General features: G+C 45.8%; 1 protein-coding gene across 1 annotated transcript in view; it reads left to right on the top strand.

Moving 5' to 3' along the window:
• Positions 1-27750, top strand: part of LOC120998035 (cytochrome P450 2J5-like) — a 270926-nt gene that overhangs the window by 158976 nt on the left and 84200 nt on the right. The window lies entirely within an intron of this gene.

The following is a 27750-nucleotide window of genomic DNA, read 5'->3' as shown; positions in this document are numbered from 1 at the left end:
AGGGGTGGGGTTTTCAGCCTGTCAGTGCTCAGATCATACGCCGCACACTGCATCAAACTGGTCTGCATGGCTGTCGTCCCAAAAGGAAGCGTCTTCTAAAGATGATGCACAAGAAAGAATGCAGTTTGCTGAAGACAAGCAGACTAAGGGCATGGATTACTGGGATCATGTCCTGTGGTCTGATGAGACCAAGATAAACTTATTTGGTTCAGATGATGTCAAGCGTGTCTGGCGGCAACCAGGTGAGGAGTACAAAGACAAGTGTGTGGGGGGTTGAGCCCGCACAACCTGCCTGTAGGTGCAGATCACTATGGCGAAATACATATACAAACGGAAAATGCAAATGTGATCGCACACTACATCCAGCACTCTGCCCTCCATGCTGGATGAGACATTGGTGTACATTTTGGCCAAAGCGTAATAAGCCACTCACCGCGTCAAGGTCGTCTCATTTGAGTGGTCCCTAACTCTTGTTCCTACCTGTTTATGGGCCATGACAGCCACATAAAGTCCAGGGAATGCAGGTCAGCATGCAAGCCAAGTACACTCTGCTTTTAACCCCGTCCGGTGCCATTACAGCTTTCATCGGATCCAGGGATGCAAGTACCAACATGCATGCTGAGCCCACCATATACTTCTCCTGGAGCCAAATGGCTAATGGTAGGTTCTTTATAAGCACACTCAGTTTTATACTGACTTTAAAACCAGCCTCCAGGACAAATTGACTGGTCAGGTGTGCTTGACTCAAAGGAGATCGCCACGCCTCCAATATATGCTACAAAGAAAAAATGTGGGGGGTTGAGCCCGCACAACCTGCCTGTAGGTGCAGATCACTATGGCGAAATACATATACAAACGGAAAATGCAAATGTGATCGCACACTACATCCAGCACTCTGCCCTCCATGCTGGATGAGACATTGGTGTACATTTTGGCCAAAGCGTAATAAGCCACTCACCACGTCAAGGTCGTCTCATTTGAGTGGTCCCTAACTCTTGTTCCTACCTGTTTATGGGCCATGACAGCCACATCAAGTCCAGGGAATGCAGGTCAGCATGCAAGCCAAGTACACTCTGCTTTTAACCCCGTCCGGTGCCATTACAGCTTTCATCGGATCCAGGGATGCAAGTACCAACATGCATGCTGAGCCCACCATATACTTCTCCTGGAGCCAAATGGCTAATGGTAGGTTCTTTATAAGCACACTCAGTTTTATACTGACTTTAAAACCAGCCTCCAGGACAAATTGACTGGTCAGGTGTGCTTGACTCAAAGGAGATCGCCACGCCTCCAATATATGCTACAAAGAAAAAATGTGGGGGGTTGAGCCCGCACAACCTGCCTGTAGGTGCAGATCACTATGGCGAAATACATATACAAACGGAAAATGCAAATGTGATCGCACACTACATCCAGCACTCTGCCCTCCATGCTGGATGAGACATTGGTGTACATTTTGGCCAAAGCGTAATAAGCCACTCACCGCGTCAAGGTCGTCTCATTTGAGTGGTCCCTAACTCTTGTTCCTACCTGTTTATGGGCCATGACAGCCACATCAAGTCCAGGGAATGCAGGTCAGCATGCAAGCCAAGTACACTCTGCTTTTAACCCCGTCCGGTGCCATTACAGCTTTCATCGGATCCAGGGATGCAAGTACCAACATGCATGCTGAGCCCACCATATACTTCTCCTGGAGCCAAATGGCTAATGGTAGGTTCTTTATAAGCAGACTCAGTTTTATACTGACTTTAAAAACAGCCTCCAGGACAGATTGACTGGTCAGGTGTGCTTGACTCAAAGGAGATCGCACAAGTGTGTCTTTTCTACAGTCAAGCATGGTGGTGGGAGTGTCATGGTTTGGGGCTGCATGAGTGCTGCCGGTGTAGCGTTACATTACCCTTCCTCGTTAGATTTCCCTACCCCCTGACTTCCTGTCGCATCGGCGATGACGTATGGAGGCGTGTCTTAGTTTTTACAATCTGCGCATGCGCAAAAGGCCAGACTAGTGAAAATCTCACTGCCGATTTCAGCAGCACACTGGGACACTGCGCATGCGTCGGGGAGCCGAGGTAGGGAAAAATTACGGCCCAGTGCGCAAGCGCGGTTAACTCATAAAAATCCACCCGATATACGCGCCTGCGCAGTGTGGGGGTAGGGAAAAATTACGTCCCAGTGCGCAAGCGCCGAGGGTAGTATAAATATCCATTTCACAAAAGCGCTTTTAACCCTTTGCAGGAGCAATTGTCATATTGTTTGCTTATAAATAGGTTCTATTATATAGGGGGTCTGCACAGTATATGGGGGGGGGTCTGCACAGTATATGGGGGTAGGTCTGCACAGTATATGGGGGGGGTCTGCACAGTATATGGGGGTAGGTCTGCACAGTATATGGGGGGGGGTCTGCACAGTATATGGGGGGGGTCTGCACAGTATATGGGGGGGTCTGTCTGCACAGTATATGGGGGGGTCTGCACAGTATATGGGGGGGGGTCTGCACAGTATATGGGGGGGGTCTGCACAGTATATGGGGGGGTCTGTCTGCACAGTATATGGGGGGGTTTGTCTGCACAGTATATGGGGGGGGGTCTGCACAGTATATGGGGGGTCTGTCTGCACAGTATATGGGGGGGGTCTGCACAGTATATGGGGGGGGTCTGCACAGTATATGGGGGGGGGGGTCTGTCTTCACAGTATATGGGGGGGTCTGTCTGCACAGTATATGGGGGGGGTCTGTCTGCACAGTATATGGGGGTAGGTCTGCACAGTATATGGGGGGGTTTGTCTGCACAGTATACGGAGGGGGTCTCCACAGTATATGGGGGGGGGTCTGTCTGCACAGTATATGGGGGGGGGGGGTCTGCACAGTATATGGGGGGGGTCTGCACAGTATATGGGGGGGTCTGTCTGCACAGTATATGGGGGGGGTCTGCACAGTATATGGGGGGGTCTGCACAGTATATGGGGGGGTCTGTCTGCACAGTATATGGGGGGGTCTGTCTGCACAGTATATGGGGGGGGTCTGCACAGTATATGGGGGGTCTGTCTGCACAGTATATGGGGGGGGGTCTGCACAGTATATGGGGGGGGGTCTGCACAGTATATGGGGGGGGGGGTCTGTCTTCACAGTATATGGGGGGGTCTGTCTGCACAGTATATTGGGTGGTGTCCGCCCAGTATATTGAAGTTGTGGGGTCTACGCAGTTTATTGGGGGGCTATCTATGCAGTATATGGGGGGTTATCTGCGCAGCATATTGGTGTTCGTTCTGCGCAGTATATTGGGGTCTGTCTGCGCAGTATATTGGGGGATGGATGTGCAGTATATTGGGGGGGGGGGGCTGTGTACTATATTTGTGGGCTGTGCGTTAGATGTGGAGCTGTGCACCACGTGTGGCCTGTGTGTTCCATGTGTACAACCCTAGTTTAACAAAAAATAAAAATAAATTCCCAGCCAGAGGGACGGCCCCACATCTGCCACCAAATCCGTCGCTCACTGGATTCTGTCATCTCCGTCTCTGTGTCTCCCACAGTCTGTGTGTCTGTCTGCTGTATATATGTGGACCGTCCGTCTGCTGCACTGCGTCTGTTCTGCCATTTACTCTAACCATTTTAATTATTTTTTGTGTGTCCCAACTCTGACCAGCATGTTCTCCTATGGAACACGAAGTACCTGAAGTGGAATGAAGAAGCCCATGTTTGAGGCCCGCGCCCTCTGACAGGTGACAAGCTGCTCCTGTTTGCACCGCTACTTCAGCATTGTGTACGGTGATCACCGCGAGGTCAGAGGTCGGCAACCATAGGCCGTCCAGATGCTGTGAATTACATCTCCCATCATGCTGGCAAAGCATTATGGGAGGTGTAGTCCAAAACATCTGGAATACCAAATGCGTATGAATGAAAAGCATGGTGTGTGTGACTGGTCAGTAACAAGGGTTGGAGCCTTGATGTGGCGTTACTGCTCACATGTGTATCCATGTGCCAATTCAACCAATGTGAGTGACTGTAATACTGATGAGGTAACTAAATACTGTGACGATGGAGAATTAATCTACCGTATCTCCTACACACCGCTTACACCGTGACCGTATCTCCTACACACCGCTTACACCGTGACTGTATCTCCTACACACCGCTTACACCGTGACTGTATCTCCTACACACCGCTTACACCTTGACCGTATCTCCTACACACCGCTTACACCGTGACTGTATCTCCTACACACTGCTTACACCGTAACTGTATCTCCTACACACTGCTTACACCGTGACTGTATCTCCTACACACTGCTTACACCGTGACTGTATCTCCTACACACCGCTTACACCGTGACTGTATCTCCTACACACCGCTTACACCGTGACTGTATCTCCTACACACCGCTTACACCATCACCGTATCTCCTACACACCGCTTACACCGTGACCGTATCTCCTACACACCGCTTACACCGTGACTGTATCTCCTACACACTGCTTACACCGTGACTGTATCTCCTACACACTGCTTACACCGTGACTGTATCTCCTACACACCGCTTACACCGTGACCGTATCTCCTACACACCGCTTACACCGTGACTGTATCTCCTACACACTGCTTACACCGTGACTGTATCTCCTACACACTGCTTACACCGTGACTGTATCTCCTACACACTGCTTACACCGTGACTGTATCTCCTACACACCGCTTACACCGTGACTGTATCTCCTACACACCGCTTACACCGTGACTGTATCTCCTACACACCGCTTACACCATCACCGTATCTCCTACACACTGCTTACACTGTGACCGTATCTCCTACACACCGCTTACACCGTGACTGTATCTCCTACACACTGCTTACACCGTGACTGTATCTCCTACACACCGCTTACACCATCACCGTATCTCCTACACACTGCTTACACCGTGACTGTATCTCCTAGACACCGCTTACACCGTGACTGTATCTCCTACACACTGCATATAAAATGACTAAATGGAAACGTACGAAAGCCATTCCGAGGATCTGTAATGCGGATCATTTTGTCACGTTCGTTTCCATTTTTGCCTCCGTTCAGTGGATCCTTTCTTGATTGAGTAGGGTTACAGTCTGTCCCCCCCACCTCATGTATTCAGATCCCAGGGTTGTCATTTGCTTTGAATCCTGTAAATGCTCCGTTGCTAATCTCTCGGGGGGCCGTCTTCTTGAAATTTAAATTATGTCCGGTTTCAGCTCTGATCACGGACCACACCTTTTGGAGTCTTGTACACGACTATATGCACTAAAACATGTCTAGTGTTAGTTAACGGGCCATATTGATGGTGCGGACAGGAGTACAGGGCATCATGATGTTGTCCATGTTGTGCCTCACAATGGGCGATTGTACCGCACTCCTATCATCTATTAGTGCTAAACAATAGTCCCACCGGAAGCTCGACTTGCATCATCGTCCTCTATGATTGTGTGCACTCCTGTTGGCACGATCAATGCCACGACGGGACATATGGCCTCTTGTAGGGAATACAGTCATGTGAAAGAGGCCTTAAAATGGGTTTTCTCATCTCAGACAATAGGGGCATATTGCTTGGATAGGCCCCCATTGTCTTATAGGTGCTGTTCCCCGCACCTATATTGAGAACTGATCCCCGAAATTGGAGTATGGCCCAATGCGCATGCTCTGCCGCCATCCATTCTTTTCTATGTGAGAGTTGTGGATTAGCAAACAGTGGTCGAGGGGCCCCATTAACCACTTCCCGCCACACTAACGCCGAAAGGCGCCATTGCTGCGGCGCTCTCAGGCTACACTAACACCGATTGGCGTCATCTCGCGTGAGCCGAGATTTCCTGTGAACACGCGCACACAGGATCGGAAGGTAAGCGAGTGGATCTCCAGCCTGCCAGGGGCGATCGTTCGCTGGCAGGCTGGAGATGTGATTTTTTTAACCCCTAACATGCTGGTCAGAGTTGGGACACACAAAAAATAATTAAAATGGTTAGAGTAAATGGCAGAACAGACGCAGTGCAGCAGACGGACGGTCCACATATATACAGCAGACAGACACACAGACTGTGGGAGACACAGAGACGGAGATGACAGAATCCAGTGAGCGACGGATTTGGTGGCAGATGTGGGGCCGTCCCTCTGGCTGGGAATTTATTTTTATTTTTTGTTAAACTAGGGTTGTACACATGGAACACACAGGCCACACGTGGTGCACAGCTCCACATCTAACGCACAGCCCACAAATATAGTACACAGCCCCCCCCCCAATATACTGCACATCCATCCCCCAATATACTGCGCAGACAGACCCCAATATACTGCGCAGAACGAACACCAATATGCTGCGCAGATAACCCCCCATATACTGCATAGATAGCCCCCCAATAAACTGCGTAGACCCCACAACTTCAATATACTGGGCGGACACCACCCAATATACTGTGCAGACAGACCCCCCCATATACTGTGAAGACAGACCCCCCCCCCATATACTGTGCAGACCCCCCCCATATACTGTGCAGACCCCCCCCATATACTGTGCAGACAGACCCCCCATATACTGTGCAGACCCCCCCATATACTGTGCAGACAGACCCCCCCATATACTGTGCAGACAGACCCCCCCATATACTGTGCAGACCCCCCCATATACTGTGCAGACCCCCCCCATATACTGTGCAGACAGACCCCCCCCATATACTGTGCAGACCCCCCCCCATATACTGTGCAGACAGACCCCCCCCCCATATACTGTGGAGACCCCCTCCGTATACTGTGCAGACAACCCCCCCCCATATACTGTGCAGACAGACCCCCCCATATACTGTGCAGACCTACCCCCATATACTGTGCAGACAGACCCCCCCCATATACTGTGCAGACAGACCCCCCCCCCATATACTGTGCAGACAAACCCCCCCATATACTGTGCAGACAGACCCCCCCATATACTGTGCAGACCTACCCCCATATACTGTGCAGACCCCCCCCATATACTGTGCAGACCCCCCCCCCCCATATACTGTGCAGACAGACCCCCCCCATATACTGTGGAGACCCCCTCCATATACTGTGCAGACAAACCCCCCCCATATACTGTGCAGACAGACCCCCCCATATACTGAGCAGACCTACCCCCATATACTGTGCAGACCCCCCCCATATACTGTGCAGACCTACCCCCATATACTGTGCAGACCCCCCCCATATACTGTGCAGACCCCCCCCATATACTGTGCAGACCCCCCCCCCCCATATACTGTGCAGACCCCCCCCATATACTGTGCAGACAGACCCCCCCATATACTGTGCAGACCCCCCCCATATACTGTGCAGACAGACCCCCCCATATACTGTGCAGACAGACCCCCCCATATACTGTGCAGACCCCCCCCCATATACTGTGCAGACCCCCCCCATATACTGTGCAGACCCCCCCCATATACTGTGCAGACCCCCCCCATATACTGTGCAGACAGACCCCCCCATATACTGTGCAGACCCCCCCATATACTGTGCAGAACCCCCCCCCCCATATACTGTGCAGACCCCCCCCATATACTGTGCAGACCCCCCCCCATATACTGTGCAGACCCCCCCATATACTGTGCAGACCCCCCCCCCATATACTGTGCAGACCTACCCCCATATACTGTGCAGACCCCCCCCCATATACTGTGCAGACCTACCCCCATATACTGTGCAGACCCCCCCCCATATACTGTGCAGACCCCCTATATAATAGAACCTATTTATAAGCGAACAATATGACAATTGCTCCTGCAAAGGGTTAAAAGCGCTTTTGTGAAATGGATATTTATACTACCCTCGGCGCTTGCGCACTGGGACGTAATTTTTCCCTACCCCCACACTGCGCAGGCGCGTATATCGGGTGGATTTTTATGAGTTAACCGCGCTTGCGCACTGGGCCGTAATTTTTCCCTACCTCGGCTCCCCGACGCATGCGCAGTGTCCCAGTGTGCTGCTGAAATCGGCAGTGAGATTTTCACTAGTCTGGCCTTTTGCGCATTGCGCTGATTGTAAAAACTAAGACACGCCTCCATACGTCATCGCCGATGCGACAGGAAGTCAGGGGGTAGGGAAATCTAACGAGGAAGGGTAATGTAACGCTACACCGGCTGTGGGGAGTTGCAGTTCGTTGAGGGAACCACTGCCTTGCTAAAGAAACTGAGGGTAAACGTGCTGGACTGGCCAAGAATGTCTCCAAACCGAAACCTTATTGAGCATCTGGTGGGGCATCCTCACACGGTAGGTGGAGGAGTGCAAGGTCTCTAACATCCACCAGCTCCATGATGCCATTATGGAGGAGTGGAAGAGGATTCCAGTGGCAACCTGTGAAGCTCAAGTGAACTCCATGCACAACAAAGTTAAGGCAGTGATGGGAAATAATGTTGGCCACACAAAATATAGACACTTTGGGCACAATTTGGCCATTTTCACTAAGGTGTGTTGAGTTATTTTGAGTGCACATTTACACTGTATAGGCTGTACACTGACTACTTTACATTGTATCAAAGTGTCATATTTTCCGTGTTGTGCCATAAAAAGATATGATAAAATGTGAGGAATGTACTCACTTTTGTGAGATACCTTATCTGGATTTTACAAAAGCATTTGTACAGTGCTACACAAGAGCCTTGTGTTAATGCTACACATGCAGTGGCTAGGGGATAATATTTACAGTGGATAAAGAACTGGTTATAGGACAGAGAACAGAGTCATTGTAAATGGTTCATACTCAGAATGGGCTAAAGTCAGCAGTGGAGTACCACAAGGACCTGTGCTAGGCTCAATTCTCTTCATCAATGATCTTGTAGCGGGGATTAAGGCTACTTTCACACTCGCGTTTGGTGAGGATCCGTCATGGATCTGTACAGACGGATCCGTTCAGATAATACAACTGTCTGCATCCGTTCAGAACGGATCCTTTGTATTATCTTTAACATAGCCAAGACGGATCCGTCTTGAACACGATTTAAAGTCAATGGAGGACAGATCCGTTTTCTATTGTGCCAGATTGTGGCTTAGTTTCGTCAGACGGACTCCAAAACGCTGCAAGCAGCGTTTTGGTGTCCGCCTCCAAAGTGGAATGGAGACGGAACGAAGGCAAACTGATGCATTCTGAGCGGATGCTTTTTCATTCAGAATGCATTACGGCAAAACTGATCCGTTTTGGACCACTTGTGAGAGCCCTGAACGGATCTCCCAAACGGGAAGTCAAAACGCCAGTGTGAAAGTAGCCTAAGAGTAAAGTGTCAGTTTTTGCTGATGACACAAAACTGTGTAGGATACTTAAAACCCAGCTGGATTGTCAAATATTACAGAAAGATGTAAATAAGCTGGCAGCACGGGCAAGAACATGGTAGATAAACTTTAACGTTGATATCTGTAAAGTAATGTACCTTGGCCACAGTAATCGTATGGCTACATACACATTGAATGGAATAAAAATGGAGACAATACGAAGGGTATTCTAGTTTAAAGAAAGATAAGCAACAGTACTGAATGTCAGGCAGCAGCTACAAAAGCAAACACGATTTTAGGGTGTATAAAAAGAGAGATAAAAGCCTGTAATCAAAACGTAATATTACCCCTTTATAAATCCCTCATAAAGCCACATTTTGAATATGGAATTCAGCTTCAACATCCATAAACTATAAATGATATATGAGAACTAGAAAGCGTTCAGGTGGGCTTTCTTTTTCATTTGGCGAGGAGGATGCCTGCAGGAGATGAGGCTGGGGTATCGCTCTGACGTTTTCGGCTACTACTTGGTGCTTTCGTTTGATTTGTGGTTTTGGCATAGGAGGCCAACTGTGGCAAGAGAATGGTTAGTTGGCGGGGTGGAAATTTTAAATGAAACAGGCTATTTGTTTTTACATTTTTATATTTTTGGTACTTATTACCCACACTAAAGAAAAAGAAGCCTTCCGAGGCGGGCATCTAGAATATTAAATTGGATGGAAGGCTCCCTTATATTAAGAGGCTAAACAAATTTGGCTTGTACAACTTGGAAAAAAGATGCCTTAGAAGTGATCTCATTACATGTATAAATACATGTGTGGTCGGTAAAAAGAACTGGGGCATGATTTATCAATTACAAAGACTTTACAAAGGACCATGGGACGTTCAGTACATGCGGAAGAAAGGCAAGTCAGACATCAATACAGTAAGAGATTCTTTACATTTAGAGTGGTCAGACTGTGGAATGCCCTACCCCAAAAGGTAGTGATGACAAATAGTATGTCAGCATTTAACCACTTTCAGGCAGGGCCAATATACCCCCTACCTGACTCTAGTTTTGCAAATCTGACATGTATCACTCTATATGGTAATAACTTTGGAATGCTTAATCCAAGCGATTCTGAGACTGTTTTAATGACTCATTGTACTTAAAGTTAGTGGTAAATATGGATTTAAAAAAAATCCAAAATGTACAGAACTTTTGGCAAAACTAGAAATTTTCTAAATTTTAATTTCTCTGCTTTTTACAGTAATACCTCACACAATAATTAATAATTCATATTCACCATATGTCTACTGTTTTGCTGGAATCATTTTTTTTTAGGATGTTAAAAAGCTTAGGCTACTTTCGCATCTGCGTTTTCGCTGGATCTGTCATGGATCAGCAAAAATGCTTCCGTCATGATAACACAACTGTCTGCATCCATTATGAACAGATCCGGTTGTATTATCTCTAAAATAGCCATGCGGATCCGTCTCTATATCAATTGTAAGACAATGGGGGATGAATCAGTTTTCTTTTGTGTCCATCTCCATTGACTTACATTGTGAGTAGAGATGAGTGAATCGAAGTTGACGAAGTGGAATTCGATCCAAATTTCCTGAAAAATTCGATTTGCACCAAATCCAAATTTCCTCACGTTTCGTGGTAACGAATTGCATTTTTTCCTAAAATGACTGCTGCACATGTTAGGACACGGAGCAAGGAACACTGGGAACAAGGGATCACCCACAATGCCATGCATGCAGCCAATCAGCAGCCAGACAGCCCTATAAATAGCCTCAGCCATCTTGGATCCAGCCATTTTCTAGTGTACTTAGTGCATGGAGAGACGTCAGTAGGCTCTAGGGACAGTGGTAGAAAAGACTTTAAAACTTTTATTTTGCTGTATAGAAGTTCAGGAGGCAAAGGATAGGGAATAATCATTCCACAGTATTGAAGCAGAATAGGGTTTACAGCCTGGGCAATAGGAACAATCCTATTACACCTTGGTGCACTGACCGTGGATCCAAATTGCCATTATACAGCTCTGTAATTCCAACAAACCGTTCTTGTTATTGGGGTGCAAGTGCTGTTTGATATAGCCAATAACAGGGTTTATTACAAGGAAATATTTTTACGTCTTTTTTGACCTTGTGCGGTGCACTTATATGTTGTAAATAATTTTTTGGCTTGTATTAGTGGGGAAAAGGGGCTTATTAGCCGGTGTGTGGTGAACTGAGAAAATTACAGCCCTTTTTTGAGTGTATTAGTTGCAAAAATATATATATTATTTGCTGTTCAGCGGTGCAGTTATATGTTCTAAAGCCTTTTTTGCTGTGTATTAGTGGCACAAAAATATATATTATTTGAAGTTCAGCAGTGCAGTTATATGCTCTAAAGCCTTTTTTGCTGTGTATTAGTGGCACAAAAATATATATTATTTGAAGTTCAGCAGTGCAGTTATATGTTCTAAAGCCTTTTGTGGAACGTATAAGTGGAAAAAAGTAAGGGCCTATTTGCCGTTCAGCGGTGCAGTTATATGTTCTAAAGCCCTTTTTGGTGTGTATTAGTGGCAAAAAAAATATATATTATTTGCCGTTCAGAGGTGCAGTTATATGTTCTAAAGCTTTTTGTGGCATGTATAAGTGGAAAAAAGTAAGGGCCTATTTGCCATTCAGCAGTGCAGTTATATGTTCTAAACCCCTTTTTGGCATGTATTAGTGGCAAAAAAATATATATTATTTGCCGTTCAGAGGGGCAGTTATATGTTCTAAAGCTTTTTGTGGCATGTATAAGTGGAAAAAAGTAAGGGCCTATTTGGCATTCAGCAGTGCAGTTATATGTTCTAAAGCCCTTTTTGGTGTGTATTAGTGGCAAAATTATATATATTATTTGCGGTTCAGCGGTGCAGTTATATGTTCTAAAGCCTTTTTTGCTGTGTATTAGTGGCACAAAAATATATATTATTTGCCGTTCAGAGGGGCAGTTATATGTTCTAAAGCTTTTTGTGGCATGTATAAGTGGAAAAAAGTAAGGGCCTATTTGCCATTCAGCAGTGCAGTTATATGTTCTAAACCCCTTTTTGGCATGTATTAGTGGCAAAAAAATATATATTATTTGCCGTTCAGAGGGGCAGTTATATGTTCTAAAGCTTTTTGTGGCATGTATAAGTGGAAAAAAGTAAGGGCCTATTTGCCACTCAGCAGTGCAGTTATATGTTCTAAACCCCTTTTTGACATGTATTAGTGGAAAAAAACTATATATTATTTTCCGTTCAGCGGTGCAGTTATATGTTCTAAAGCCTTTTGTGGAGTGTATACGGTAAGTAGAAAAAAGTAAGGGCCTATTTGGCATTCAGCGGTGCAGTTATATGTTCTAAAGCCCTTTTTGGCATGTATTAGTGTCAAAAAAATATATATTTGTCGTTCAGTGGTGAAGTTATATGTTCTAAAGCCTTTATTGGTGTGTATTAGTGGCAAAAAAATATATATTATTTGCCGTTCAGCTGTGCAGTTATATGTTCTAAAGCCCTTTTTGGCGTGTATTATTGGCACAAAAAAAGTATTTGCCGTTGAGTGTTGAGAAGATTACAGCCCTTTTTGCCATGTATTAGTGGCAAAAATATATATATTTGCCATTCAGCTGTGCAGTTATATGTTCTAAAGCACTTTTTTGCGTGTATTAGTGGAAAAAAAAGGTATTTGCCATTGTGTGGTGAAGTGAGAAAATTACAGCCCTTTTTGGCGTGTATTAGTGGCAAAAAAAATATATACTTGCTGTTCAGCTGTGCAGTTATATGTTCTAAAGCCCTTTTTGGCGTGTATTAGTGGCAAAAAAAAATATATACTTGCTGTTCAGCTGTGCAGTTATATGTTCTAAAGCCCTTTTTGGCGTGTATTAGTGGCAAAAATATATATATACTTGCCGTTCAGCGGTGCAGTTATATGTTCTAAAGCCTCTTGTGTGGCGTATATAAGTGGAAAAAAATAAGGGCCTATTTGCCGTTCAGCAGTGCAGTTATGTGTTCTAAAGCCCTTTTTGGCGTGTATTAGTGGAAAAAAAGGGCTTATTAGCTGTTGTGTGGTAAAATGAGAAAATTACAGCCTTTTTTGGGGTGTTTTAATTTCCTTTTTATTTATTTATTTGATCTAACAGTATGTCAGACAGAGAAGTGCCAGGCCCTACACAGTGGAGTGGCAGAGGTTTAAATGTTTCTGGCGCGGGCACAGGTCGCAGCAGAGTAAGGGGGTGTGGCAGCAGGAGTTGCAGCGAGAGGCCTAGGCTACCAGTGTCATCTAGCAGTCTTGTCTTGACCAGCAACCCAGCGGTTCTTGAATGGTTGACTCTGTCATCCACTTCGTCCCAAGTGACATCAGCCAGCCAGCCAAGAGTCAGTGAGTTCGTCAGACACAACCCTTAGTTGGCATGGCCCAGGAGCAGGCCCTGTGCCCTCACCTGTCCTCAACCTGCCTCTGTCCTTTTCTGTTCCCTCAGCCAGAGAAGTATTATATGCTGTGGGCTCAGATCCACTATACAGCGAGGATGAACTACTAGAGGACAGTCAACAGCTACTGGCCTGCCAAGATGTGGATGAGACATCTGCCGCTTCCTCCGGTAGGTGGGCAAGTAGTGATGAGGAGAGGTGCATGGGAGCTGGTGTTGCGAGCTGTCAGGCTCCTGACCCAGACACCGTTGAGGAGGACATTAGTAACGTGCAGACAATACTTGATGATGATGTAGCTGATCGCACTTGGGAGCCGGGTGAATTAGGGGCTTTATCATCATCGGGAGAAGAGGGTGGCAGCTTGCCCATAAAGTAATCTGTAGGCAGAAGGTGAAGCGTGGCCAGGGTGCCAATGTTGGCACCACGTCCCTGCGTTAACATATGCAGCGTCACCATAAAGTGGCCTGGGAGAACCGAGGCTCTGAATTGGTGGTCCACTAATGGGGTTTTCTTAAAGTACATATTTGTTGTGACGCCAGTTACAGTGAAGCAACAAGGGCACAGGGCCCTTTTTTAGTGATACTGTAGATGGTGGTACCCAGGTATAGGAATGACAGAGTAGTGTAGGGTGGTCTAAATGTCCCTTAATAGTGTTGCATGTGTCACAGTGCTCCTACCTGGATACGCTGGAACCCCAGGCGTGGCCATCCGGAAGCGCAGAAAAAGGGGGTAGGAGATGAAGGGGATGAAGAATAAATTTGAGTCCAGACATTGTGATGAGGTTGACAACAGCTTTACTTGAATACATTTCTCAAATGATTACAGGCTTTGTCTTGATTTACAGCAGGCTTTGGCATTAACTGTGGCAGGCAAACTCCTCTCTATTACATCAATTGCTCTCTGGCTCTGCTGTGCTAACAGGCAGGCTATGGAACTCAGTTTCTTCTTTATGCTGTACTTCATTTTCTGTGGTCTAGTCTGTCTCTAGCTTTGTCCAGGGAACACTTTACTCCTGGTCTCTGACGCTTTCGGCTTTTGCCTCCTTGTCCAGCTGAGCTGAAGGTGCTCAAGTTGGCCCAGACAGGGATCTTCCAGCAGGGACGAGCTACTGCTTCCTTCCCCAAGCAGGGGGTACTCTGAACTCACTTCTAAAACTAAACTTCTCCCTCCCTGCAGCAAGTGGGAAATACGCCCACCACACCACAGAGGGGGGTTTAGAATGGAAAGGAAGGTTCCACTCTACAGTTGTGGCCAAAAGTTTTGAGAATTACATAAATATTAGTTTTCACAAAGTTTGCTGCTAAACTGCTTTTAGATCTTTGTTTCAGTTGTTTCTGTGATGTAGTGAAATATAATTACACGCACTTCATACGTTTCAAAGGCTTTTATCGACAATTACATGACATTTATGCAAAGAGTCAGTATTTGCAGTGTTGGCCCTTCTTTTTCAGGACCTCTGCAATTCGACTGGGCATGCTCTCAATCAACTTCTGGGCCAATTCCTGACTGATAGCAACCCATTCTTTCATAATCACTTCTTGGAGTTTGTCAGAATTAGTGGGTTTTTGTTTGTCCACCCGCCTCTTGAGGATTGACCACAAGTTCTCAATGGGATTAAGATCTGGGGAGTTTCCAGGCCATGGACCCAAAATGTCAAACGTTTTGGTCCCCGAGCCACTTAGTTATCACCTTTGCCTTATGGCAAGGTGCTCCATCAAGCTGGAAAATGCATTGTTCTTCACCAAACTGTTGTTGGATTGTTGGAAGAAGTTGCTGTTGGAGGGTGTTTTGGTAACATTCTTTATTCATGGCTGTGTTTTTGGGCAAAATTGTGAGTGAGCCCACTCCCTTGGATGAGAAGCAACCCCACACATGAATGGTCTCAGGATGCTTTACTGTTGGCATGACACAGGACTGATGGTAGCGCTCACCTTTTCTTCTCCGGACAAGCCTTTTTCCAGATGCCCCAAACAATCGGAAAGAGGCTTCATCGGAGAATATGACTTTGCCCCAGTCCTCAGCAGTCCATTCACCATACTTTCTGCAGAAGATCAATCTGTCCCTGATTTTTTTTTTGGAGAGAAGTGGCTTCTTTGCTGGCCTTCTTGACACCAGGCCATCTTCCAAAAGTCTTCGCCTCACTGTGCGTGCAGATGCGCTCACACCTGCCTGCTGCCATTCCTGAGCAAGCTCTGCACTGGTGGCACTCCGATCCCGCAGCTGAATCCTCTTTAGGAGACGATCCTGGCACTTGCTTGACTTTCTTGGACGCCCTGAAGCCTTCTTAACAAGAATTGAACCTCTTTCCTTGAAGTTCTTGATGATCCTATAAATTGTTGATTGAGGTGCAATCTTAGTAGCCACAATATCCTTGCCTGTGAAGCCATTTTTATGCAACGCAATGATGGCTGCACGCGTTTCTTTGCAGGTCACCATGGTTAACAAAGGAAGAACAATGATTTCAAGCATCACCCTCCTTTTAACATGTCAAGTCTGCCATTTTAACCCAATCAGCCTGACATAATGATCTCCAGCCTTGTGCTCGTCAACCTGAGTTAACAAGACGATTACTGAAATGATCTCAGCAGGTCCTTTAATGACAGCAATGAAATACAGTGAAAAGTATTTTTTGGGATTAAGTTAATTTTCATGGCAAAGAAGGACTATGCAATTCATCTGATCACTCTTCATAACATTCTGGAGTATATGCAAATTGCTATTATAAAAACTTAAGCAGCAACTTTTCCAATTTCCAATATTTATGTAATTCTCAAAACTTTTGGCCACGACTGTAGGTACCTGTAGCTCTGCCATTTATGCGGCCAACTGCTGATAAACCAGTCACATTACATGAAAAAATCAACAGTTTCAATAAAATAAATATGCACAGTGAGACGGGCCTGCAATAAATACATATGATGACATTAGTTTAATCATAGGAGATAGTAGCAAGGTGCAAAAGTGGTAACGGCACTCTGGGGCGTTAAACATCACCCAGTGGCACTCGCCTTATTTCAAGCAGTCAAGGCTCCACCCCCTCAGCGGAAGGGAGTTGTCTGCTGGTCCTGATGCTCCTGCTCCTCCTCCTCATCAGTCATTCCGTCAGCAATCAATCAACAAAGCGATTGCCAAGAGACAACTGTATGCTTGCCCTCATCCAACGGCGCAGAAGCTGAATGTGCTCCTGGCAAAGTTGCTGGTGCTGCAGTCCCTCCCTTTCCAAGTGGTGGACTCTGCACCTTTCAGAGAACTGATGGCTTGTGAAGAGTCGCAAGCCGTCATTTCTTTGCCAAAAAGGCAGTACCAGCCCTGCACAAGTATGTAAAACATAAGGCGGGCCAGTCCTTGAGCCTGTCGGTCTCTTCCAAAGTGCATGGCAGCGCCAAAGTGTTGACTGAAGCTACGGTCAGGGACAATACATGTCCTTTACGGCCCACTGGGTGAATGTGGTTCCTGCACAGCCACACCAGCAACTTGGCCAGGTGACGCTACTTCCGCCTCCATGATCTCACGCCATTGGTCCTGCGACAATGTCCGCTTCTGCCTCCTCATCCTCCACTGTGTCCTCAGCCTCCACTGCAGGGACAATTCACAGTGCCCCTCCAGCAAACCACATGTGCAGGGCATGGCGGTGTCACGCTATTCTGCACCTCGTTTGCCTGGGTGAACGGCGTCACACAGGGGAGGAACTGCTCCGTGTCCTTCATCAAGAAATCGAATCCTGGTTTTCTTTGCGACAACTCAAAATCGGAACCATGGTGACCGACAACCGCAAGAACATGGAGTCGGTACTGCATCAAGGAGGGCTATGCCATGTTTTTAATCTTGTTGTGAAGCGGTTACTGAAGTCTTCCACCCATCTGCAAGACATCGTAAAAATGGCCAGGAAACTGCATGCACTTCAGCCACTTGTACACCGCAAAAAACACACTTCTTGAGCTGCAGAGGCAGAACGGCATCCCCCAACATAAGCTGATATGCGACGTTTCCACCCATTGGAATTCCACCCTCCATATGTTGGACCGACTATATGAACAGAGAAAGGCCATAAACGATTTCTTGATGATGCAAGAGGACAGAAGTACTCCCCTCTGTAACTTCGATGTCAGTCATTGGCAGCTCATGCGTGGCAGCTGCAATTTGCTCAGGCCCTTTGGGGAGGCCATGTTATTTGTCAGTCGCCAGGACTACGGGATGAACAATGTCATTCCACTGCTTCATGTCCTGGAACAGATGCTGGTAAATCTGTGTGGTCAGGGGATTAGAGACGTGGGGCCTATATCTCATGGCTACATGAGCCCTGTGGGGGGCTGAACTGGAGGAGGAGGACATTGGAGCACAAGCAATGTGTAACGAAATGGGTGGTTTTTCTACACAGGTGACAGGAGAGGAGGAGCAGGAGCAAAATGGGAGCCTTTTTTACACCCGCTGAGAGGGAGGAAAAGCTGAACTACTATAGAGACATCCTATGTAGTCAGTTGGCATCTGCCTATCTGCGACATCGTCCATCCTCTGGCAGGTCTGACCGGGGGGTCCCTCTGCGCTTATGTTCCTCTGCCTTGGCTGCTGTGGCAGGAGGGTGGGGGGGAAGGGTAGAAGCAGTTCCAGCTCCATCAACAGCAACTTGAGTCTAGAGTCACTGATGAGCAGCTTTCTTCACCCGCCTAGTGAAGAAACTACTCACCAGCCGCAGCAACTAGACCTGGAGCAGTACCTACCACCCCACATTGAAGATCTGCTGGACTACTGGGCAGACAACTGGATTTGAGGCTGCAACTGGCAGAGTTTGCCTGGAAAAGCTGTCCTGCCCTGCCAGTAGTGTGGCATCAGAGCGGGTGTTTAGTAAGGCGGGGGCCAATAGTTACCCCAAGAAGAACTCGCCTGTCCACCCAAAATGTGGAGAGACTGACCTTTGTCAAGATGAATCAGGTGTGGATCAGAAAGAATTTCCACCCACCAATGCCTGACGCATCAGACTAGATCATCCATGGTGCCACACCAACACTTTGACAAAAGAGACCGGTTTCTTCTGGCTACCTGCCTCAACTACTTTTCTGATGCTGCCACCCGCCTGATGCCACACATCTGATGCCAAGTGCTCCTTCTTTCACTCACCATCTTCATCTGGGACTGGTATTGCCACCCACCTCCCCAATCTGTCACCGGGTCACTCTGTGGTCTCCTGATGCTGCTGCCACCTCCACACTATGTCATCTTGCCACTCTGTGGTCTCCTGATGCTGCTGCTGCCACCTCCACACTATGTCACCTTGCCACTCTGTGGTCTCCTGATGCTGCTGCTGCCACCTCCACACTATGTCACCTTGCCACTCTGTGGTCTCCTGATGCTGCTGCCACCTCCACACTATGTCACCTTGCCACTCTGTGGTCTCCTAATGCTGTTGCTACCTCAACACTATTTAACTTTGCCACTCTGTGGCCTCCTGATGATGCTGCTGCCACCTCCAGACTGTCATTGTGCCACTCTGTGGCCTCCTCCTGATGCTGCTGCCACCTCCAGACTCTGTTATTGGGCCACTATGTGGTCTCCTCATGCTGCTTCCTCATCACCACTATGTCACCGGGCCACTCTGTGGACTTCTCATGTTTTTCCCACCCTCCCCACTTCATGACTGTCTTTCAGCCTGGCTGACATCATCATTTATTTGACCCTTCTTCTAATCTGTCAGAAGGAAGGAAAGAATGAGACAAACAACGGATCCTGTCTATGTAACAGCTGTAAGGCCTGCATGACATGGTCCCTATTTTGCATCAGAATTGGCTTATGATTTGGTATCCAAAAGCAGGAGTGGGTACAAAACACAGAAGACATGCAAATATTCCATTCACGTGTCATCTCTGTTTTGGATCCACTCCTGCTTTTTTTGGCCTTAGCAATACTGATGGATTACTGACCAAATGCTGACCGAGTGAAAGCGGATGCTCCACAGACAGGATATGTTTTTTGGGGGTTATTGTTCTGAGGGATCAGAGGAAGGGCAAAATAATCATTGACGTCAACACAAACTTGCTGCTGACAGCCTCTCCACTCTGTCGGGGGGGGGGGGCTCTACTTGTATAAGCGTTTAATAGAACAGGGTCTGTAGACATCTGTTTGGAATCAGCTGATGACTGTGTAAAAGGAGTGCGCTTCTTCTTGATGCTAACATTGACCTGTAAGGCTGAGTTCACACTTGAGTTATTTGGTAATTTTTGGCCCCATAACTGCCCAAATAAGTGAAGTGTACAGTGATTCTAAGAGCGACGCCTGTCATCTGCATGTCATACTGACTGACATTATTGTTTCACTACCACAGCAGACTCCCTATGCGTGTTACTGCAAGTCACAGTGTTCTACACCACTATAAAGGCTCTCTGCAGCCAGGAAATAGCTGTTTTTTAATTCGCCATGAATAAATTCGGTTCAAACTGAATTTTTTCAAAAAATACGGCGAAACGGCCGAATAGAATTTGAGAAATTCACTCATCTCTAATTGTGAGTCATGACGGATCCGTCTTGCTCCACATCCCAGGATGTACTAAAAAACGCTGTTGCAGTGCTTTTGTGTGTATCATGGGAAAGCAATGGAACAGAATGCATTACGTTCTCTTCAGTTCAGTTTTGTCCCCATTGACAATGAATGGGGACAAAACTGAAGCGTTTTCCTCTGCTATTGAGACCCTATGATGGATCTCAATAGTGGAAAAGGAAAGCGCAGATGTGAAAGTAACCATCCAAATTTTCAAGAAAATTTCCAAAACCAACTTTAGGACCAATTCAGTTCTAAAGTCACGTTGAGGGGCTACATAATATAAAGCACCCATAAAGGCCCCATTTTTGAAAACACACCCCTCAAATTATTTAAAACTGATTTGAGATTTTTTTTAACCCTTTAGGTGTTCCCCAGAAATAAAGCAAAATGGAGGTGAAATTTTAACATTTTATTTCAATTAATCTATTTTTACTGTAACACATCAAAGGTTAACAGCAAAAAGACCCCTCAGTATTTATTACACTAATTCTTCAGTTTACAGAAATACCCCATATGCGGTCATAAACTGCTGTAATGGCACACCGAAGGGCTCAAGCAGGGAAGGAACGTCATACGGGTTTTGCAGGGCAGATTTTGCTGAAATTGTTTTTGGGTGCCATGTAACATTTGGAGAAACCCTGACATACCCCTACAGTGAAAACCCCACAAAAGTGAATCCATTTTGGAAACTATACACCCCCACAGAATTTTACAACGGGTGTGTCAGGAATATGGATTAATATTTACTGTCAGCCATGTCCTCACACCCACCATTTGCTTAAAGATAGCAGAGGTAGTGAACTCCACAGGAGGGCCCTGCTTCAAAGCCGCAGCCAGATAGCAGAAAACTCCTAGCAGGCCACATTTGGTTACATTTCACACCTCCATTCAGACAGCACAGATCCTGCAGGAAAACCTCCCTGCAGAGGGTCTAAGCCATTCCCCAGTTCAATCGAATCTAGCAGACAGCATGGAACCAGCGATTTATAAGGAATTATGAAACGTCCGTCCATCGCAGGCGCAAACCGGATACATATTTGTGTCCCGGTGGCCCCAATGACCATGCCCATGGTCTTAGTTTGATGGTGGGATGGAAGGGAGATATACATAACTCCCCACAGAAACCACATAGCGGCACCATGTTTGGACTCTAGTTGTAGCCGGAACCCAGGCGGATCAATTGGGCCCGGAACCACCTCCCTACGACATTCTGCTCTAAAGCTATGAACCCTAAAGGGTTTTGTGGGTCATTTAATGCCAGCCCAGAAGAGGGGGGAGTGGACCCTTCCCAGAGGAGGGGCCGGCTACAGTTTAAAAGGCTTGTGCCAGCAAGCGGGTGTGTCTTTTTCTGAAAGGGGGTAGCATCATGCAAATGTGTTTGGAGAGACCTGGAAACCAGCTGACATCACTGCCCTCCATGTGAATACAGCAAAAGAACATTCATCTACCCGGTAACTGACTTGTGCTCTGTGTAATCCTGTTTTACCATATTACCTGTATTTGTAACTTCAGACCACTGTATATATTCTTAGTGTATATTGTGTTATCTAGTGTGCCCTAATATATAATTTAATCTTGTGCTGTCTTGTATCTCGATCACGAATCCCCATGTCCGTGGGTTGGTTTCTCACCCTATATAATCCCGTTGGCGGACCGGGCTTATATCAAACGAGAAGCTGGTGGCAGATTACCTGGGCTAAGACAGCGCTGTTTTCAGTGAAAAGGCTCTCTCAGCTTGTTGCCCGCGTGGACAGGAGGTGTCTGTGTAAACTGTACCAAGCGGACCTTTCCTGCTCCTCCAGGAGGGTGTAACGTCACGCCTTGGTAACCAGGGACCGTACCACGTCTCGTGAGCTCGACGTAGTTGATGTCAAGCGGGCACGAGGGGTGGTATTCGTCACAGGGTGTAGTGAGCACTTTAACCTAACAGGCCTTTCAAAGAATTTAGAAAAATCTGGCTGTGAAAATGAAAGAAATGTACCTCTTCCAATGTACAGTAATTTTGCTTTAGCATTTATTATTAAATGTATTATTTTTACAAGCGGTAACAGGAGAAAATCACCGCACAATGTGTTACCCATTTTTTGCTAAATAAGGCAACACCCCATATGTGTTTGTAAAACTGTGGGGGTGTAGTGAGTGCTTTATCACATAGGCATTTAAAAAAAAATATGAAACTCTTGGCTATGAAATTGAAAAATGTAATTTCTTCCAATAAAATGCTTTAGCCCCATATTTTTTTTACAAAAGGTAATGAAAAAAAGCACCCCACATTTTATTACATATGTTAGGAGTAGGACCAAAGTTCTTAAGTGGTAATAAACTGCTTTTCTAGGCATACTGCAGGGTTTAGAAGAGAGAGCACCATTTGCATTTGAGGTCTAGTTTGATGATTTATATAGCACTGGCCAACAACGGTAGAGGCTCTTTGTTCAAGTAAAAAAAAGAACCAAAAGAAGTGACCCCATTTTAGAAACCACAGCCATCACAGAATTTACCAAGGGGTCTAGTGAGTATTTTGACCCCACAGTTTTGCAAAAATTAATGCACAACAGATGGTGCAGGGTGGAAATTGCAACTTTGCAACAGATATGCTATTTAGTGCCCAATATGTTGTGCTCATTGTGTGCCATTATCAAAAGTTAGCCCTCTTATTATTATACAGTAATCCCTCAATATTCAATAGCCTGATGATAAAATATATTCATATTACAATTGTCTTTCCTGTGTCACTGTATGTTGAAACTTGAATAAACATACAATCCTCAGACTCAGAACTAATCAATCAACATTTGTCTGGTAAAACACCTTTGGTTGTCTAGTAGCTCCTCTGCAGTACTACATGTTCTGTACTGCCTATGTCTGTGCCAGGGTGAGCTGCTCCTTTGGATGTCAGGTGTAGGCAGTTCCATTTTATTTTTCTGGTACATGTGTTATGCTTAGAGATAGGGACAGACAGGGACATTGAGCTCTGACCTGGAACCCAGCCAACTTTCCCTACCTACTTGCAGTTTAAACCCTAGATAGCAAGATCACAACTGGTTGACGGTTCCTATGCTATTAAGGTGCAGAAACAGACAAACACCAAGAGGCAAAAACAACTCAAAGGGATAGTTGTATGAAAATGGGTCAGAACCAGGCGGACAAAACAGTACAAAATCGAGAGACAGAGAGTAGTGAAAACACAAGCCAAGATCAAGTACCAGACAGGATGCACAGTACAAATCATGTGAGACAGAGTGGTCAAAAAACAAGCCGAGGTAAAAAGCACGAACAAATCCAAATGAATCCGAGAACCAGGAACCTAGCTAGTGAGCCCAAACAAGACTATCACTGGCACTGGTATATGGCCAGGAAGGTATTTAAATAGAGCACAGAATCCCAGGATCAGAACCTGATAGGTCATGACTTGGCTCACCATTACACCATCACCTTTACAACAGCAAAAAAGGGCCGGCACTCACTATAAGTTATCTGCAAAAAGTTCTGTTTATTGTCACATAGTCCTGTGACGCGTTTCGACACTCGCAGATGTCTTTATCAAACAGACACTGTTTGATAAAGACACCTGCGAGCGTCGGAAAGCGTCACAGGACTATGTGACAATAAACAGAACTTTTTGCAGATAACTTATAGTGAGTGCCGGCCCTTTTTTGCTGTTGTTTCATGGGATGCAAATCCTAGGACGCGAGCACCACTAAATACTCACCTGCAGTGCCGACCTATTGGACTTATCACTTTATATTGGCTCACCATTAGTCAGAACACTAGTACACAGGAATAGAGCTGCTGAACAATCAGCCCAACGCTAATCTTTTCCAGCACATGTCCTCTGTGGGGAGAAACAGAGCACTGTATCCTGTTGCTAAGGATGCTGTCATGTCACCAGGGGGCATGACTTAGCAGCGCATCTCTCCCAGCACAATCGTGACAAAGCTGGAGATCTCACCACTGGAGCCCAGACAGGTGTGTATTATACAGGACCCTGAACAAGGACTTGTTTTATCTGCCTTAGTTATCTGCAAATTTTTCTTAAATCAGCAAATATAGCACTGGCCAACAACGGTAGAGGCTCTTTGTTCAAGTAAAAAAAAGAACCAAAAGAAGTGACCCCATTTTAGAAACCACAGCCATCACAGAATTTACCAAGGGGTCTAGTGAGTATTTTGACCCCACAGTTTTGCAAAAATTAATGCACAACAGATGGTGCAGGGTGGAAATTGCAACTTTGCAACAGATATGCTATTTAGTGCCCAATATGTTGTGCTCATTGTGTGCCATTATCAAAAGTTAGCCCTCTTATTATTATACAGTAATCCCTCAATATTCAATAGCCTGATGATAAAATATATTCATATTACAATTGTCTTTCCTGTGTCACTGTATGTTGAAACTTGAATAAACATACAATCCTCAGACTCAGAACTAATCAATCAACATTTGTCTGGTAAAACACCTTTGGTTGTCTAGTAGCTCCTCTGCAGTACTACATGTTCTGTACTGCCTATGTCTGTGCCAGGGTGAGCTGCTCCTTTGGATGTCAGGTGTAGGCAGTTCCATTTTATTTTTCTGGTACATGTGTTATGCTTAGAGATAGGGACAGACAGGGACATTGAGCTCTGACCTGGAACCCAGCCAACTTTCCCTACCTACTTGCAGTTTAAACCCTAGATAGCAAGATCACAACTGGTTGACGGTTCCTATGCTATTAAGGTGCAGAAACAGACAAACACCAAGAGGCAAAAACAACTCAAAGGGATAGTTGTATGAAAATGGGTCAGAACCAGGCGGACAAAACAGTACAAAATCGAGAGACAGAGAGTAGTGAAAACACAAGCCAAGATCAAGTACCAGACAGGATGCACAGTACAAATCATGTGAGACAGAGTGGTCAAAAAACAAGCCGAGGTAAAAAGCACGAACAAATCCAAATGAATCCGAGAACCAGGAACCTAGCTAGTGAGCCCAAACAAGACTATCACTGGCACTGGTATATGGCCAGGAAGGTATTTAAATAGAGCACAGAATCCCAGGATCAGAACCTGATAGGTCATGACTTGGCTCACCATTACACCATCACCTTTACAACAGCAAAAAAGGGCCGGCACTCACTATAAGTTATCTGCAAAAAGTTCTGTTTATTGTCACATAGTCCTGTGACGCGTTTCGACACTCGCAGATGTCTTTATCAAACAGACACTGTTTGATAAAGACACCTGCGAGCGTCGGAAAGCGTCACAGGACTATGTGACAATAAACAGAACTTTTTGCAGATAACTTATAGTGAGTGCCGGCCCTTTTTTGCTGTTGTTTCATGGGATGCAAATCCTAGGACGCGAGCACCACTAAATACTCACCTGCAGTGCCGACCTATTGGACTTATCACTTTATATTGGCTCACCATTAGTCAGAACACTAGTACACAGGAATAGAGCTGCTGAACAATCAGCCCAACGCTAATCTTTTCCAGCACATGTCCTCTGTGGGGAGAAACAGAGCACTGTATCCTGTTGCTAAGGATGCTGTCATGTCACCAGGGGGCATGACTTAGCAGCGCATCTCTCCCAGCACAATCGTGACAAAGCTGGAGATCTCACCACTGGAGCCCAGACAGGTGTGTATTATACAGGACCCTGAACAAGGACTTGTTTTATCTGCCTTAGTTATCTGCAAATTTTTCTTAAATCAGCAATTTTCCTTATTTTAGGATGACATTTTGGACCCAATTACTAGTTTGTGACTAGAGATCACCGAATCGAAGTTGACAAAGTGGAATTCAATCCAAATTTCAGGAAAAATTTAATTTGTCCTGAAGTCGAATTTCCTTGCGCTTTGTAGTAACGAATCATATTTTTTCTGAAATGGCTGCTGCACATGTTAGAAAGAGGAAGTAAAAACCCTGGAAATGAGGGGTCCCCCATAATGCCATGCAGACAGCCAATCAGCAGATAGCCAGCCCCTGTGATGTCACAGCCCTATAAAAAGTCTCCTTTTGCCCCGCCATTTTACAGTGAACTTAGCGCAGGGAGAGACGTTACAGGCACTAGGGACAGTGATTAGGAAAGCCTTTATTCACCAAAAATTACTATTGAGCAGTTCAGGGAAAGATCATTCATAGTGTAGGGATATAATAGGGAGGCATTATTCACACTATAGGGAGAGTGCAGGGACCAATTAAACAGTGTAAAGCTTGGCTAATAGGAGCTATTCTATTACACCTTGCTGCACTAATTGGGGTTAAAATGTGTTCTAATACTATAGATTTTTAGGTTGTTTACATTCTTTGATACTGTACATCAACAATTCCAGTAATCCGTGTTTCTGTTATTGGGGAGAAACTGCGGTCTGATACTACAGAATTTGGGGGGGTTAACGTTATTTTATATATTATTCAATCCGTTAATCCTTCATTGTGTTATTGGGGTGAAATTGCGACTTGATACTACAGATTTTAGGGTGTTTGTGTTCTTGTCGAATTGGTGTGAAATTGCAGCCTGATACTACAAGTTTTGGGGTGTTATATTTTTTTAATATATAAGTACATTCATTCATCCTTGATTCTGTGGTGAAATTGCGGACTGATACTACGCTCTGACCACTGAGGAAGGGGCAAGTTAGACCCCGAAACGCGTCTGGGACATTTGCTCACCACGTCTTAGCGGAGACATAGGGTGACTGGTAGTGGAATTATAATCTACAATACACGGAGCTCACCATACACTGTGCAATACCTGACCAGTTATCACCTGGAGTCTATTTGATGGTCAGATGTGGTATATTAACTAGAACTGTGTGATTTTTATTCATATGATTTTATATATTGAGTGGTTTTTATATAGTATACTGGCGCCTTTATGCATGTAATATGTGTATGATGTATTTTTAGAAGTGATCAAATATAATTACATTTTGTAAATCCAATATAGTCCTAAATTGTTACATTCATTTGGACCCAGATAGCCGAGTGCCCCCTACTTTTTTATATATATACTACTGCTCTTTTACCCTTACAGTTACTGTCACAGTACAGTATGTCTGACAGACAGGTGCCTTCTAATGGAATGGGCTTTGACTAAAATGTTTCTGGAGCTGGCAGAAGTAGCAGCAGAAGAAGGGGGGGGGGGGGGGGTGGTAGCAGCAGTCGCAGCTGCCAGTGTCATCCCGCCGTCATGTTTTGACCAGCAACCCAGCTGTATGTTAATGGTTGACTCGGTCTTCAACTTCATCTCAAGTGACATCAGACACCCCCAGCCAGGAGTTGGTGGGTTCTTCTGACACCATGTTTAGTTGGCATGGCCCGGGAACAAGCTCTCTGCCCCACCCTGTCCTGAACCTGCCTCTTTCATTTTCTGTTCCTTCTGCTTGGGAAGTATTATATGCTGTTAGCTCTGCTTTACAGCGAGGACAAGCTTCTAGATGATAGTCAGCAGCTACTGCCCAGCCAAGATGTGGAGAGGAGAGATCCGCTTCTTCCTCCGGTGGGGGGGGGGCAAGTAGCGACGATGAGAGTCGCGTGGGAGCTGTGTTGCAAGCGG

The sequence above is a fragment of the Bufo bufo genome, chromosome 4, assembly GCF_905171765.1.
Source record: "Bufo bufo chromosome 4, aBufBuf1.1, whole genome shotgun sequence".
Classification (NCBI taxonomy): domain Eukaryota; kingdom Metazoa; phylum Chordata; class Amphibia; order Anura; family Bufonidae; genus Bufo; species Bufo bufo.
Note: the sequence above shows the minus strand (reverse complement) of the source record. Positions and strands in the feature narration are given on the sequence as shown.